The sequence below is a fragment of the Mesoplodon mirus genome, assembly GCF_964341445.2.
Source record: "Mesoplodon mirus genome assembly, chromosome: 11".
Taxonomy (NCBI): Eukaryota; Metazoa; Chordata; class Mammalia; order Artiodactyla; family Ziphiidae; genus Mesoplodon; species Mesoplodon mirus.
This window is the reverse complement of record NC_138987.1, coordinates 46430222-46447083: the sequence shown is the minus strand read 5'-3', so window position 1 is coordinate 46447083 and position 16862 is coordinate 46430222. Positions and strand designations below refer to the sequence as shown.

General features: G+C 36.3%; 1 pseudogene across 1 annotated transcript; it reads left to right on the top strand.

The window, feature by feature from the left end:
* The first annotated feature begins 4411 nt into the window (after positions 1-4411).
* On the top strand, positions 4412-5097 carry LOC309812366 (GTP-binding nuclear protein Ran-like; annotated as a pseudogene). Its single transcript has one exon. The product of its transcript is annotated as a GTP-binding nuclear protein Ran-like (transcript).
* The last annotated feature ends 11765 nt before the right edge of the window (positions 5098-16862 follow it).

Below are 16862 nucleotides of genomic sequence, written 5' to 3'. Positions count from 1 at the left end.
TAAAATACCTCAGAATAAATCTAACTAAGTAAAAGACCTATACTCAGAAAACTATGAGATGTTGTTGAAAGAAATTGAAGAGGACACAAACAGATGGAAAGATATACTTTGTTCATGGGTTGGAAGAATTAATATTGTTAAAATGACCACACTACTCAAGGCAATCTACAGAGTCAGTGCAATCCCTATCAAAATACTAATGGTATTTTTCACAGAACTAGAACAAATAATTCTAAAATTTGTATGGAAACACAAAAAACCCCAAATAGCCAAAACAATCTTGAGAAAGCAGAACAAAGGTGGAGGTGCCATGCTCACTGATTTTAAACTATACTACACAACTACAATAATCAAAACAGTATATTACTTGCACAAACACAAGACACATAGATCAATGGAACAAAATAGAGATCCCAGAAACGAACCCACATTTATATACAAAGGAGGCAAGAATATACAATGGGATAAAGACAGCCTCTTCAATAAACAGAGTTGGGACAATTGGAGAGCTACATCCAAAATAATCAAATGGGACTACTCTCTCACACCATGCACAAAAACAAATTCAAAATGGATTAAAGACTTAAATGGAAGATCTGAAACTGTAAAACTCCTAGAAGAAAACATAGGCAGTATTCTCTTTGACATCAGTCTTAGTAATATATTTTTGGATATGTCTCTTCAGGCAAGGAAATCAAAAGCAAAAAAACAAAAACAAACAAACAAAAAAATGGAACTACAACAAACTAAAAAGCTTTTGCACAGCAAAGGAAATCACCAACAAAATGAAAAGGTTGCCTACAGAATGGGAGGAGATATTTGCAAATGACATATCTGATAAGGGGTTAATACCCTAAATATACAAAGAACTCATATAACTAAACATAAAAAAAAAAAAACCTCATTAGAAAATGGACAGAAGATCTGAGCAGAAATTTTCCTAAAGAAGACATACAGATGGGGACTTCCCTGGTGGTCCAGCAGTTAAGATTCCTTGCTCCCAATGCAGGGGGCCCAGGTTCAATCCCTGGTCTGGGAACTATATTCCGCATGCTGCAACGAAGATCCCACATGCCACAGTGAAGACCCCAAGTGTTGCAACTAAGACCAGCACAGCCAAATATATAAAAAAAAATTTTTTTAAGACATACAGATGGCCAACAGGCACAAAGAAAGATGCTCAACGTCACTAATCATCAGGGAGATGCAAGTCAAAACCATGATGAGATACTACCTCACACCTGTCAGAATAGCTATAATCAAAAAGACACTAAGGAAGAACTGTTGATGAAGATGTAGATAAAAGGGAACACTTCTGCACTGTTGGTTGTAATGTAAATTGGTGCAGCCATTATGGAAAACATTGTGGATATTCCTCAAAAAATTAAGAATAGAACTATCACATGATCCAGCAATTCCATTCCTGGGTATTTGTCCAAAGAAAACAAAAACACTAGTTCTAAAAGATATATGCACCATTGTGTTCATTGCAGCACCATTTAGAATAGCCAATATGAAATCAACCTATGTGTTTACTGATAGATGAATGGACATAGAACAGGTGATATACATACATACAATGGAATATTACTGAGCCATACAAAGAATGAATTTTTGCCATTTGTGATAACATGAATGAACATAGAGGGCATTACACTAAATGAAATAAATCAGACAGAAAGACAAATTCTGTATGATTGCACTTATATGTGGAATCTAAAAAATAAAACAAATGAACAAACATAACAAAGCAGAAACAGAATTATAGACACAGAGAAAAAAACAGGTGGTTGCCGGAGGAGAGAGGGATGGGGGGAGGAAAGAAATAGGTGAGGGAGATTAAGAGGTACAAACTTCTAGTTGCAAAAGAAATGAGTCACAGCTATGAAATGTATAGTGTGAGGAATATAGTCAATAACTATGTAATGTGTTTGTATGCTGACATATCCTAACTAGACTTATCATGGTGATTATTTTGAAATGTACGGAAGTTCCAAATCACTATGCTGCGTACCAGGAACTAACACAGTGTTGTAGGTCAATTATACTTCAAAAATAAACAAACAAACAAACTTATGGGAAAAGAGATCAGATTTGTGGTTACCAGTCATGAGAGGTGAGAGGAGGGTGAACTGATTGGATGAAATCAGTAAAAAAGTACAAACTTCCAATTGTGAGATAAATAAGTATTAGGGATGTAATTTACAAAAAGATAAATATAATTAACACTGATATATGTTAGATATGAAAGTTTTTAAGAGAGTAAATCCTAAGTGTTCTAATCAAAAGAAAACATTTTTTCTTTTTCTTTAATTTTGTATCTATATGAGATGTTCACTAAACTTATTGAATGTGATAATCATTTTATGGTGTAAGTCAAATCATTATATTTTAAATGTATACAGTGCTGTATATCAATTATATCTCAATAAAACTGGAAGAAAAAAAGAACCATTAGGGGCTTCCCTGGTGGTGCAGTGGTTGAGAATCTGCCTGCCAATGCAGGGGACACGGGTTCGAGCCCTGGTCTGGGAAGATCCCACATGCTGCGGAGCGACTAGCCCCGTGAGCCACAATTACCGAGCCTGCGCGTCTGGAGCCTGTGCTCCACAACAAGAGAGGCCGCGATAGTGAGAGGCCAGCGCACCGCGATGAGGAGTGGACCCCACTTGCCGCAAGTAGAGAAAGCCCTCGCACAGAAACGAAGACCCAACACAGCCATAAATAAATAAATAAAAATTAAAAAAAAAAAAAAAAAAGAACCATTAATGGACACCTTTTCTTGCTTCTGATATTAAGTAGAATACTTGCTATGTTTTGTGTGTTTGTGTGTATGTGTGGATATATCTTTTGTAAAATTAAGAAATTTTGGGCTTCCCTGGTGGCGCAGTGATTGAGAGTCCGCCTGCCGATGCAGGGGACACGGCTCCGTGCCCCGGTTCGGGAAGATCCCACATGCCACAGAGCGGCTGGGCCCGTGAGCCATGGCCACTGAGCCTGCGGGTCCAGAGCCTGTGCTCCACAACGGGAGAGGCCACAACAGTGAGAGGCCCGCGTACCGCAAAAAAAGAAAAAAGAAAAAAAAAGTTTCTATTTCTATTTTGCTAAGAGCTTTTATCAAGAATTGTTAAATGTTATACAATGTTTTTTTCTGCATCTATTGCAATAATAGTAAGTTTTTCTACATTAAAATTTTAATACAGACACTTAAATATTCTACTACAGAACAAACTTTCTATTCCTCTAATTAAACCAAATTTAACTTCATATATCACCTTAACAGTATGTTTGAGAGCTTAATTCAAGTGCATTTAGAATTGATTCTTTAGTCAGGAGGGAGATTCAGGCTACAATTACCTTGTTTTGTATTCTTGTCTGAATTTGGTATCAAGCTCATACCATTTTTATTAAAGAAGTTGGGGAATGTTCCCCTTTTTATATTTTCTGAAAATACATTAAGGTTAAAATTATGTTTCTTAAATTATTGGTGGGATTCATAAAATCATCTGGACCTAGGGTTTTCTTTATAATACTATTTTTATCTAGTGATTCCATTTCTTTTATTGCTACATGAGCATATAAATGTATTTCTTGCTTTATAACAACACAGATTTCTATTTTAGATTGGTAATTTCTATTTTCTAGAGCATTGGTATTTTACATATATTTCAAGTTTTTTGCCATAAGGTTTTTAGAATACTTAAAATACCTCCTGTGTTTTTATTTTGTTCATTTATTCATTCCTAATCTTTTTGTTGTGATGTTTAATGTTTTTGATTAGTCTGTCAATTACATTAACCATTCCAATTTTTTTGTTTATACTCTCTATCTTCTTTTCTATTTTCATTTGTGTCTGCTCTTTCCTTTATTATATCCTTTCTTTCATTTTGAGTTCATTATGTTGTTCTTTTTCTAATTTGTTAAGAAATGCTTAACAAATTAAAAATTTGTTGAAATGCTTATTGAAATTAGAATGCTTATTGAAATGCTTATTTCATAAATTTTCAACTTTATTTTAATAAGACTTTAAGGCTATAAGTTTACCTTCACAAATTCTGAAGTAATATTTATATATATTTTTGCTTTAATTATAATATTTCTAAATTTCCATTAGAACTGCGTTTTTTAATTTCTAAAAGTTTGGAATTATTTTAATTATATTTATGTTATTATTTTCAACTTAATTACATTGTAAGTAGAGAATGTGGCATAAGAATTTCTCTATCTTGGTTTTTTGAAATGCCAATAATTACACATTTTATTATTTCTTTAGCTTTATGTTTACTTTTTTCTTTGCTCATTATTCCTCTTGCATCTCATACATTTCTGGGATTATTTCCTTCCCTCAAGTTTCTTTACTGAGTTTCTGTAGCACCCCAAACAGATGATATTAAAAGTAGAGGAAAGAGAGATGGGGGTGGAGATGCTTCTGGAAGTAACATCACGATAGCAGCCCAAGGAGAACCCCAAGTTCAGTTTAAGCTTGTATTTGTTGGTGATCATGGTACTGGAAAAACTACAGTCCTGAAACGTCATCTGACTAGTGAATTTGTGAAGAAGTACCAACTACCTTGGGTGTTGAGGTCCACCCCTTTGTGTTCCATAACAACAGAGGACCTATTAAGTTCAATGTATGGGATACAGCTGGTCAGGAGAAATTTGGTGGACTGGGAGATGGCTATTATATCCAAGCTCAGTGTGCCGTTATGAATGTTTGATGTAACATCAAGAGTTACTTACAAGAACGTGCCTAACTGGCATAGAGATCTGGTACTACTATGTGAGAACATCTCCATTGTGTTGTGTAGAAATCAAATGGATATTAAGGACAGAAAAGTTAAGGCAAAGTCAATTGTCTTCCACCGAAAGAATAATCTTCAGTACTATGACATTGCTGCCAAAAGTAACTACAACTTTGAAAAGCCCTTCCTCTGGCTTGCTAGAAATCTGATCGGAGACCCTAACTTGGAGTTCGTTGCCATGTCCACTCTCACCCCGCCAGAGGCGGTAATGGACCCAGCCACGGCAGCGCACTACGAGCATAATCTAGAGGTTGCTCAGACAACTGCTCTCCCGGATGAAGATGATGACTTGTGAGAAAGTGAAGCTGGATCCCAGCGTCAGAAGTCTAGTTTTATAGGGAACTGTCCTGTGATGTCAGTAGTGCAGCATGTTTGCCACTTTGTTACATAGTTAAGCAGAACATGTGTTTAATCTTTGGGATGCTGAAGGAGATGAATGGGCTTCAGAGTGAATGTGGCAGTTAAAAAAATACCTTCATTTTTTGGACCTGCATATTTAGCTGTTTTGGAACACAGTGGTTTCCTCCTTGAATTTCAAGTATAAGACTGCTACAGTCACATCACAATATTCAGTGGTGGAATCTTGTTTGTTACTGTCGTTCCCATTCCTTTTTGTTTAGAATCAGAATAAAGTTGTATTTCAACTATCTTTAAAAAAAAAAAAAGTAAAGGAAAGAAAATCCATCAAACCTACAATGGAATACCCATTAGGTTGACAGCTGCTCCAAGAACAATACTAGGTACCAAAAGATATTGAAATGACATTTTTAAAATGTTGAGAAGAAATAACTAGCAAATTTAAAATTATGTATCTCAGCAAAACTCTCTTTTAAAAGGAAGGAAAATGAAAATATTTTAAGCAAATAAAACCTGAAAATATTTACTACCAACATAAGCAATATTTTAAAAGATGAAAAACTGATACTTTTCATGAATTATTGAAAGACATATATTTTCAGATTCAGGGAGCCAAAAGATCATAAGCAAGATAAATAAAAGTCAATCCATAACTTTCTCATTCTCTTTAATCATTCTGGGCCCTAGAATGAAGCATATAAAGGGCCTTTTCACTTTATCCTTCATTGCTTTTAAGATCTCTTTAACTTTATTTCATCCTTTGTCTGTCTGTGCTATAGTTGTATTCTTTTTTTAGATTTATTTTCAAGGTCCATCTTTCTTTCTTCAGCTAGGTACAATTTACTGAGCTATTGAGGTTTTAATTTTAATTATTAATATTCAGATTTCTAGAGCCTCTATTTGGTTCATTTTCAAATCTGATTAGCCAGTTTCAATAATCTTCTTTTATGTCCTCTTATTTTCATTTCCATTTACTATTTCTTGAAATATATCATAGTTATTGAAGTATAAACATAGTTATTTTGTATTGTTTCTCATAATTTCTGTAACTGCAATCCTTGCATATCTGACTCTTTAAATTTTTGACTTGGAGTTTTATGGGCCATACAGGTAGATCTCAGGCTTACAATTAGGAAATTTCAGGGTAGGTATATTTTTTTCTCTTCTATCTAGATCCAAAAACAAAACATGGTCATATGGTCACTATCTTATGTTGTGTGGTGGGGTTTTCCCCAGTTTACTCAGTGAGGGTATCAATCTTTGCAGATCTTGGTCTCATGTGAGTTTTCTTCTCTCTGATATCTCACTATACATACTCAGACCCCAGACTTTGTCTCTTGTTCATGATCCAGGTGATTTATTAAAACCCAGATTCTGTCCACATTGATAGGTAGATAGTGCCACGTCAAATGCCATCTCCAGTTCTCTTTTACTGCCATAGATTTATACCTCTTTGTTGTTTCTGGCCTCAGCTCAGTCATGCATTTAGATATTTTATTTTATATATGTTTTATAAAAAAATACTATTTTTTAGAGCACTTTTAGATTCACAAGTAAATTAAGAGGAAGGTACAGAGATTTCCCATATACTCCCTGCCTCCATACGTGCATGGTCTCCCTCACCAGAGTGGTACATTTGTTACAGTTGATGAACCTACACATCATAATCTCCTAAGGTTCATGATTTACATTAGGGTTCACTCTTGGTGTTGTACATTCTATGGGCTTGAACAAACATATAATGTAAAATATATAATGTATAACATATAAAAAGTGTAATGATGTATATCCATCATTATAGTATCATACAGAACAAATTCACTGCCCTAAAATTATCTGTGTTTCTCCTGTTCATCCTCCCTCTCCATCCTCCACCCTCTCACCACACACACGCATACCACTGATCTTTTCACCATCTCCATACTGTTGCCTTTTCCAGAAAGTCACATAGTTGGAATCATAGAGTATGATTTTCAAATTGGCTTCTTGTATTTAGTGATATGAATTTAAGTTTCCTCCACCTCTTTTCATGGCTTGATAGCTCACTTCTTTTTAACACTGAATAATATTCCTTCATCTGGATATACCACAGTTATTTATGCATACACCTACTGAAAGACATCTTAGTTGTTTCCAAGTTTTGGCAATTATGAAAAAAGCTGCTATAAACATCTGCATGCAGATATTTGTGTGCACATAGTTTTCAGTCCTTTTAGTTAAATACCCAGGAGCATAACTGCTGGATTGCATAGTAAGAGTATTGTTTTGTAAAAAAAAATCAAACTGTCTTCTAAAGTGTCTGTACCACTTTGCATTCCCATGAGCAATGTACAAGAGTTCCTGCTGCTCCACATCCTCATTAGCATTTGGTGTCATCAGTGTTCTGGATTATGGCATTCTAAGAATTATGTAGTCGTATCTCATTTTAATTTGCATTACCCTGATAACATTAATGTGAAGCATTTTTTCATATGTTTATTTGTCACCTGTATATCTTCTTTGGTGATGTGCCTGTTAAGGATCTTTGGCCCATATTTAATTGGGTTGTTTGTTTTCTTATCATTGAGTTTTAAGGGTCCTATGTATATTTTGGATAACAGTCTTTTATCAGATGTGTCTTTTGCAAATATTTTCTCCTAGTCTGTGGCTTGTCTGAGCATTCTCTTTACACTGTCTTTTGCAGAGCAGAAGTTTTTAATTTTAATGAATTCCAGCTTCTCAATAATTTCTTTCATGCATCATGTCTTTGGTATTTTATCTATATGTTTTTATCCAGAATGTTTGATGTATTGTTTCACAAGGGGTTCACTGAACCTCTAGTATACTGCATAGCTAGAAGTAGAACTCCTTTACATTGGATTGCTCTAGGTAAGAGTTAAGCACTTGCCTCTGTCTACACTAATTCCAGTGGACATCCGTTGACTTCTCCTATATTCTGTCACCAAGTTCCACTCCTGCCTTGCAACACTTGTTCAGCAAGTTTCTGCAGCTCAGTAAGCATCTAGACAGGCAGAGTGGGAAGGAAAGGGAAAAAAGACTATATAACAAATGGGTCCTCCTCTTAGCAGACATTCTTATTCTGAATAAATACATTTCTTGATGCTATTCTTATTTAGGTTGTTATGAGGGAGAAGTATACACAATAATAATGATCTTAAAAGAAAGTCTCACTTTCCAATTTCTCTAGCCTTCTCATATATAGGCTGGAAATGGACGATGGCTGCAGAACTATCTTAGCATAATCTGCATAGCACATCTCTTTGGATCAAAGGAGTACTTATACTTTCACCTATGGTTATCAGCTTTAGAGCCTTAGCAACTAGAGCTCCTATTTAACTTGTTGTTAAATATATATGCATTCACACATTAATAGAAGTATATATGCATAGCAAGTTTCTGAAAGGCCAAGCACAAATCAGGTAACCTGGGAAATGGAAATCATGAGATGATGAGGAAGGAGTATTGTTTTCCTTTATATTGTTTATGTATATTTTTTCTTTTTTTACCATGAATATATTTAAATTTTATTATTTAAAATATCTTCAAAGAGTCTTGATTTTTTAAAAATTAATGTTTACAAAGAAGTGGATCAGTTTTATTGAGAATATATGAGAGGTTAAGGGAGCAAAAGGAGATTTTTAATACATGTTTTGTTCATAAAAGTTTATTTAATGGACATCCGTTGTCCACTTACTAGCATATAAAGCACTGGGAAATGTAAAAATAAATAAACCCTTCAAAGATAACCTGTAATCTAGTAGGAGAAATAGACATGTACATAAATAATTGAGGGGAGTCAACCAAGGCATTGAAAATGGGAAAAATTGTGTGTCTGAGATTTCAAATTAGAAAAAAATGTCTGTTCTAAACTGAACATTCTATTTCACTGGTGAACCTCCTGCATCATAAAGATGTTGAAGGACAATTTCCACAACAAAAGGAAAATCTCTCCACTAATGGCACAGATTTTCTGTAACAAAATAAAATTATCAAGTCCTTCTCCCTCATATATGTGCCACACAGATGCCAATATTTGCTTTGTATTCTGCACACAAGTAATTTCACTCAATATTCTCCACATCCATGATTTCATTCAACTATATATCCTTGTTCTTTGTGATGATATTGATGTTAAGTGACATCTACCTTTGTTATTCATAAAGTAATTTTCCAGTAGTTCAGTGTTTCTTGTAGCTGATTTTATAGGTTTCTCAGCCAAGGTGTGACATAAATATTTTGCTTCAAAAAAGGCAACTTTATGGAAAAGGCAAAAATATGAAGACAGTTGTAAAAGACTAGTCATTGCCAGGGGTTTATATAGGGGAAAGAAGGGGAAGATGAATACGTGGAGTGCAAGGGATTTTTAGGGCAGATAGACTACTCTGTATGATACTATAATGTGGATACACATCATTATACATTTATCAAAACGCATAGAATGTACAATACAGAGAATGAATCCTAATATAAACTCTGGACTTGAGTTAATAACAATGTATCCATACTGGCTCATTGATTGTAACAAATGTGCCCCACTATCACAAGATAGAGGAATCTGGGGAGGGTTGAGGAGGTATATGGGAACTCTGTACTTTCCACTCAGTTTTCCTGTAAACGTAAAACTGCTAAAAAGTCAATGAATTCAAAAAAATAAAAGGAAACTTTGAATTTGTTTCCTCTGAAGTTTTGCTTGCTTCCTCACCTTTAGATACAAATACTTCAGTTTAATAGTGGAAGGCATCAGTGTTGTCTTTTTTCTCTAAAACCTGATTTTTTTTTTTTTTTTTTTGTCTGCGTTGAGTCTTAGTTGCTGCGTGCAGGCTTTCTCTAGTTGTGGTGAGCAGGGGCTATTCTTCAATGCAGTGTGTGGGCTTCTCATTGCAGTGGCTTCTCTTGTTGTAGAGCACCGGCTCTAGACGCGCGGGCTTCAGTAGTTGTGGCTCGCGGGCTCAGTAGTTGTCGTGCACGGGCTTAGTTCCTCTGTGGCATGTGGGATCTTCCCGGATCAGGGCTCAAACCCGTATCCCCTGAATTGGCAGGAGGATTTTTAACCCCTGTGCCACCAGGGAAGTCCTGATTTTTTTTTTAAATCAGAGAGGTTGCCATCCTTTTTTTGAAAGTGTGACAAATTTTATAACAGCTTATGCACTGGCATCTAGATGTAAATGAATAGCTGGAGCAGTACAATTTTATTTTCATATATTAGTCATCAAAATTCTTATTCTCACATTTAAATTTTGGCTACTGGTGCTGTCACCACATTCTCAGCTTCTCAACATGTAAAGGTTCCCATTCTAAAAGGGAGTAGTATTTTGAAAAATAACATTTCTATTTTTTCTCTCTTAAAGCATGTTTTAAGCACATTTCTTCTAGAAAATCTTCTCTGACAGTACATTTTACTGAATCACTGTTTGATTTTCTGAAGAGTGCTCATTTTTCTACTTTTATTTCTGACTACTCTTTGCAGCTAGAAATAATAGCACAGGCACTTACTTTTATGCATGTCACTGTGTATAATAAGCATTTTACTTACATTAATTTAATCTTCAAGATAACCCTTCTTTGTAGGTGATGTGTTTTCTGTTTTAATGAAACTAAAGAGAGCCAGAATTATGAATTAGGTCTTAACTGACACCAAATATCCTTCTGCTTTCAAGAACTTTACTATAATTTTGTCTTTAGCTTGCATATTTTAATGTTAACTTTGTTACATGTTGCTATACTATTTTGTAAATGTTCTTGCCTTTGTGCATGTTAAGTAACCCCAAGGAAATAATAAATTCTGAAGGGAAAGCATTGTGAGTCTCTTTCCCTGTTGTCTGCCACTTCCTGTCCCCAGTGAATTCTTATGCTAGTATTTAGTTTTGAACAAATAATGATTAGCAAATCCAAAATTTAAAAAAAAAATTAACTACAGGGATCGTAGAATTGAGAAAGACTGCTAGTTTTCCATGAAAATATTTTTATTCATTAAACTCAAACACAAAGAAGAGATGCTTCCCTAAAGAACAAAAATTCAGTAAAATGATGAGACTATCTTACAGTGTTTTCAGTTTGAAAAATGTTTTAATATACATTATGTATTTTAATTCTCACAACATGCTTACATAGGGAAAGTTATATAACCATTTGAATGATGAAAATTCTGGGACCCAGAGATGTAAACTGACTTGTATAGTAATTAGTGGAGTTCAGATTCCAACCTAAGTCTTTTTAATTCCACATCCCAGACTACTCAAGACCCAGCAGTTCGTGTGTCCTTTAAAAAATTTCCATTACAGTCAAACTGCCATCCAGAGAGATTGCTATCAATTTATAGGCAGTATAGTCTAATGGTTAAAAGTGTTGACTTGAGAGTCACCTACTAACCTTGAGATCTTGGTATAAGTCACTAAACCAGTCCCTCAGTTCAACTGTAAAATGCAAATGACAATATGACACCTACCCACAAGGTTTTTATGCAAATTAAATGAGTTGATATACGTAAAGTACTAGAAGAAAAGCTTGGTACATTGTAAGAAGTCCATAAGAGCACCAAACCTTTGCTGGCACTTGCTATTCCATCAGAATGTCATTATTATTAATGAACTGAAGGTTAAAAAATGTTATTGGCTTATTGTTTTAGTTTGCATTTTCCTAATTATTAGTAAGGGTGAGCATCTTTTTGTGTGTGTGGTTCTTTTTGCTTTTGTTGGTAGTGTTTTTGTTGTTGTTTTTGTCTGTTTGGGTTTTTTTTTTTTTTGGTATTATTTCATCTGAAGGGTCAATTCATATCCTTCGCTCATTTGTAAATTTTGTGTGTGTGTTTTTATAATGATTTATAGGAACTTTATATAATGTAATCTGGATACTAATCCTTTGTAATAGAGAGCAGTGTTTTTCTTTAGTTGTTACTTATTTTTAAAATTTGTTTAAGTTGTCTTTTTTGTTGTAGTTTAAAACTTTTATGTACTTAAGTTTGTTAAGGTTTTTCTTCATGGCTTTTGATTTACATCATATGTTTTACATTTTCATCTAATATCTACATACTTTTGGTTTCTCTATGTGGGTATCTATTACCCTAGAAATTTATTTTTTTCTATAGAATGAGAGATGGTTCTCCCTTTTTCTTCCCATATGAGTAGACATCTTCACATGAATAACCTGGAATTTGGTCGTCTGTCCAGGCTTGAGCACTTATACTTCACATCTCCCAAGATCTGCCTCTTACCTCTATTGTGGCCTCTTAAAAAATAGGAGTAGATAATCTGATCAGCTCTTTCTCAGCTTTAGTTTTCTACCCTGTATTTGGAAGCTGACAATGGGGCGGGACATGGACATCCGGGTGAGCACCATTGAAAGGCAGTGTGAGAAGGGAGAGTGGCAATCCAGTAGGCAAGCAGGTCCTAACAGTCACTTTTCTTAGCTCAGCTGCCATAACAAAATGCCACAGACTGGGAGGCTTAAACAACAGCCATTTATTTCCCACAGTTCTGGAGGTTGGGAAGTCCAAGATCAAGATGCTGGCTGACTTAGGTGCCTAGTGAGAACTCTTTTCCTGGATTCCATATGGCTGCCTTCTTGTATGCTCACATGATCTCTTCTTTGTGCACATTGGGAGAGAAAGAAAGCGTGCTTTCTGGTGTCTTTTTTATAAGGTCACTAATCCCATCATGGGGGTCCTAACTTTGTGACCTCATGTAAACCTAAATATCTTCTAAAGGTCCCATCTCTGAATACTATCATACTGGGGGCTAGGACTTAATATATAACTTGGAGGGGGACACAAATATTCAGTTGATAACAGTCACTATTACTGGGCAGTAAGTTGCTTTTTCATCCCAAACAAACTTCAGAGCTGGGCTGAGCTTCAAAAGAGGGAATGAAAATTCTCTTGACACTTCACAGCAACTGCATGCTGCCCAGAGGTTAGCCCATGGTAAAGCAAAAGCTGTGCCACTTCAGTGTGCCCACAGCAGTTGGCTCAGTGGAGACAGTTGCACCCCAGTGTGTTTGGGCATACCACTTGGCTCCACTGTCTAGCATATAGCATAGTGCCAATTATGGCTGGGATGACATGGAGCATTGTGGCTATTGTCATTCAACGTTATCAACTGGATTCTTCTCTCAAAGTCCATGTCCTCTAGCGTCTGATGTATGTTGGATACCACAACTATGGTGATAGCAGCAGGGGTCTCATTCACGTGGCCTTGGTACCGCGGTCCTGGCCTTGGCCTCACCTCAGGCTTGGAGTCCCACATGGGAGGTGCAGAGCCTGGACTTGTAGAAATATGACATTTTTAAAGCACTTCACCCACCAGTTTAAAAAAATATTTGGTGTTTAGATTAACTAAGAAATTAAAATTAAAATAAGTTTTAAATAATTAGAAAATATTGCTATGTGTTACCAAATAAAAGCATCAAATATGCATTAATGAGTATTTTTTGTTGTAAGAAGCATCAAAAAGTACTAATGCATTATGGTACACATATGAGTGCTTTTTTCTATGTAGACCCACAAAATTTTATTTATATCTAGCATTTGCTTCTGAGTCTAAACTCTCAGTTCAGGATATGAAAGATATTTGGCATAATGAGATTTTCCACCTCTTCTTTTGTATTTTCCTGAGCTGTTTCTCAAATTAAAAAATAGCAGTAATAAAATAAAACCCATGGGCACATCTGCATACCCTGTACATACAGTAAAAGGTGCTGCAACTTAATTGATAAAGCAATGTTCCATGGAGAGCAGCTTTTCCGTAAGTAAAATTTGTGTTAGTTAATGTTTGGGCTTGAAGAAAGTGGCATTCATTTATCCTTTTGTTGAGTAAATATTTATTGAGCATCTACTTTGTGCTATTGCACCATGGTAGACATTGGCCGCAGAAGAGTGAACAAAACACATGGCCCGTGCTTTGCTGGATATTACAGTCAAGTGAGTAGAGTTTTCAGCCAAATAGTAAAGAAACAACAGAATACATCAAGAAGAAATAGATTTGATAGAGAGCAAGGAGTATGGATATGATCAAGGTGGAAGTTTAAACAAGGAGGCTTAAATGGTTAAGAGGATAAAGAACTCTGAAAAGGGCAGGGAAATCTCAGGTATGGAGATGGCAAATAGTGTGTCTTAGAAACATACATATAAAACTATTCTTTGATTTTAATTTGGAAACCACACTATTCTGTGGAATCATTATCAGGTTCATAGAAGAAGTAGAACTGATTGTTTTGGGGAGTATTCTTTTATTTATTTATTTTTAACACCTTTATTGGAGTATAATTGCTTTACAATGGTGTATTAGTTTCTGCTGTATAACAAAGTGAGTCAGCTCTACATGTACATATATCCCCATATCCCCTCCCTCTTGCGTCTCCCTTGCACACTTCCTAACCCACCCCTCTAGGTGGACACAAAGCACCGAGCTGATCTCCTTGTGCTATGTGGCTGCTTCCCACTAGCTATCTATTTTACGTTTGGTAGTGTATATATGTCCATGCCACTCTCTCACTTCGTCCCAGCTAATACTTCCCCATCTCCGTGTCCTTAAGTCCATCTTCTACGTCTGTGACTTTATTCCTGGCTGGCCCCTAGGTTCTTCAGAACATTTTTTTTTTTTTTTTTTTTTAGATTCCATATAGATGTGTTAGCATACGGTATTTGTTTTTCTCTTTCTGACTTACTTCACTGTGTATGACAGACTCTAGGTCCATCCACCTCACTGCAAATAACTCAATTTCGTTACTTTTTATGGCTGAGTAATATTCCATTGTATATATGTGCCACATCTTCTTTATCCATTCATCTGTCGATGGATGTTTAGGTTGCCTCCATGTCCTGGCTATTGTAAGTAGTGCTGCAATGAACATTGTGGTACATGACTCTTTTTGAATTATGGTTTTCTCAGGGTATATGCTCAGTAGTGGGATTGCTGGGTCATACGGCAGTTCTATTTTTAGTTTTTTAAGGAACCTCCATACTGTTCTCCATAGTGGCTGTATGGATTTACATTCCCACCAACAGAGCAAGAGGGTTCCCTTTTCTCCACACCAGCATTTATTGTTTGTAGATTTTTTTGATGATGGCCATTCTGACCGGTGTGAGGTGATACCTCATTGGAGTTTTGATTTTCATTTCTCTAATGATTAGTGATGTTGAGCATCCTTTCATGTGTTTGTTGGCAATCTGTATATCTTCTTTGGAGAAATGTCTATTTAGGTCTTCTGCCTATTTTTGGATTGGGGTGTTTGCTTTTTTGATATTGAGCTGCATGAGCTGTTTGTATATTTTGGAGATTAATCCTTTGTCAGTTGCTTCATTTGCAAATATTTTCTCCCATTCTGAGGGTTGTCTTTTCATCTTGTTTATGGTTTCTTTTGCTGTCCAAAAGCTTTTGTTTCATTAGGTCCCATTTGTTTATTTTTGTTTTTATTTCCATTTTCTAGGAGGTGGGTCAAAATGTATCTTGCTGTGATTTATGTCATAGAGTTTTCTGCCTATGTTTTCCTCTAAGAGTTTAATAGTGTCTGGCCTTACACTTAGGTCTTTAATCCACTTTGAGTTTATTTTTGTGTATGGTGTTAGGGAGTGTTCTAATTTCATTCTTTTTTGTGTGTGTGTGGTACGCGGGCCTCTCACTGTTGTAGCCTCTCCAGTTGCGGAGCACAGGCTCCGGATTTGCAGGCTCAGCAGCCATGGCTCACGAGCCCAACAACTCCACGGCATGTGGGATCTTCCCGGACCGGGACACAAACCCGTGTCCCCTGCATTGGCAGGCAGACTTTCAACCACTGTACCACCAGAGAAGCCCTAATTTCATTCTTTTTTTTTTTTTAATTTATTTATTTATGGCTGTTTTGGGTCTTCGTTTCTGTGCGAGGGCTTTCTCTAGTTGTGGCAAGCGGGGGCCACTCTTCATCGCGGTGCACGGGCCTCTAACTATCGCGGCCTCTCTTGTTGCGGAGCACAGGCTCCAGACGCGCAGGCTCAGTAATTGTGGCTCATGGGCCCAGCCGCTCCGCGGCATGTGGGATCCTCCCAGACCAGGGCTCGAACCCGTGTCCCCTGCATTGGCAGGCAGATTCTCAACCACTGTGCCACCAGGGAAGCCCCCTAATTTCATTCTTTTACTTGTAGTTGTCCAGTTTTCCCAGCCCTGAGTATTCTTTTAGAAAAATGCACATGTATATAGCACATTACACTATTAGTATTTTGATTTTATATGTTCACTAAATGTTTTTTTAACCAAACACTCAAATAAATATTTCCAAAATCTTAATGATATAAAAAGAATTTGGGCTTCCCTGGTGGCGCAGTGGTTGAGAGTCCGCCTGCCGATGTAGGGGACGCGGGTTCGTGCCCCGGTCCGGGAAGATCCCACATGCCGCGGAGCGGCTGGGCCTGTGAGCCATGGCCGCTGAGCCTGTGCGTCCGGAGCCTGTGCTCCGCAACGGGAAAGGCCACAACAGTGAGAGGCCCGCGTACCGCAAAAAAAAAAAAAAAAAAAAAAAAAGAATTTGAGGCTATTTGACAGCTCTTCTGGTGCTCTGACACTGATGTGTGGAATGAATTGAAGTCAGACTGGAGTCAAAGTTACTATTTGGGAAGAAAATGCAATAGTTTTGACAATTCTTGAAGTTAGAGTTAATAGTTTTCTTTCATTTATGTCTTACAAATATATAATTTCTACCTCTATATTTTAATATTAGATAACCAAAATATGTAGA